The sequence below is a fragment of the Heterodontus francisci genome, chromosome 36, assembly GCF_036365525.1.
Source record: "Heterodontus francisci isolate sHetFra1 chromosome 36, sHetFra1.hap1, whole genome shotgun sequence".
NCBI lineage: Eukaryota > Metazoa > Chordata > Chondrichthyes > Heterodontiformes > Heterodontidae > Heterodontus > Heterodontus francisci.
The window spans coordinates 16,957,241-16,958,133 of record NC_090406.1 but is presented as its reverse complement, the minus strand read 5'-3'; positions in this window follow the sequence as shown (position 1 = coordinate 16,958,133).

Here is an 893-nt window from a genome sequence, read left to right as displayed (position 1 = left end):
TTTCCCAACAGGTCCTTAAATAATTGGACCTGGTGGGCGTATATGGAACAGACGCGTCTTCGGGGTGGGCGGGTTAACAGCAGCCAGTGAGTGAAAGAGTTTTTTTGTATTGCAAAAGTCTAACTTTTCTCTCAAACCGCGCCCACCGACTGATCCCGCCTTGGATTGGAACCAAAATATGCGCAGTCTCCCGCCAGCATTCAGGCAAGCAGGTCACTTTTACTATGGGCTGACCATTAGTCATTATTTCCTGCAAACCAAACGCCTCTGGACAAATGTTGACTGTTACTCACTCGTCTTTACTTTTCAACGCTTACAAATTTTCTCCCTGGCTGCATCTGAGGAATTTATAGAGACAGTTTTGCTCCTTGCGCGTGTCAGTGTGTCGAGTGCGTTGTCTTTTCAATTCAAATATTAAACTTTAAAGCAGCGGACGAGATTAGGAGCCCCGATTATAAATTGCAGATCTTATGCTTCAAGACAGGAAAGTCTTACAGTTTTTGCTTCAACGTTAGGTTGATTGTAACAGGGATTTTAATCTTCGAATTGTTTTTACGTGTTGCCCGCGTTTCTCCCCCGCCTGTAGTTTTCTGATGCAATTCCACCTAAACAAGTGGACAGGACTCCTGTGCTAATTTTGCGTTCGGATAAAGTACTCCACTGTTATTCTGCAGTAATCTAATCGCCCCTGAATATCAGTAGGTATTTCAGCACACAGTCCATTTAACGCAACGATCACATTGAACTCCAAATTATGGCTTTTATTGTTCCACATTCGTCTGAGATCGTGATGAAAAAATCCAGAACATATATAACTTCTTTTAGCTTCGGAACAAACTATTTTGTTTTAAAGCTGGAATGATTACATGCTAGCTATCTCCTGGAACAATGTA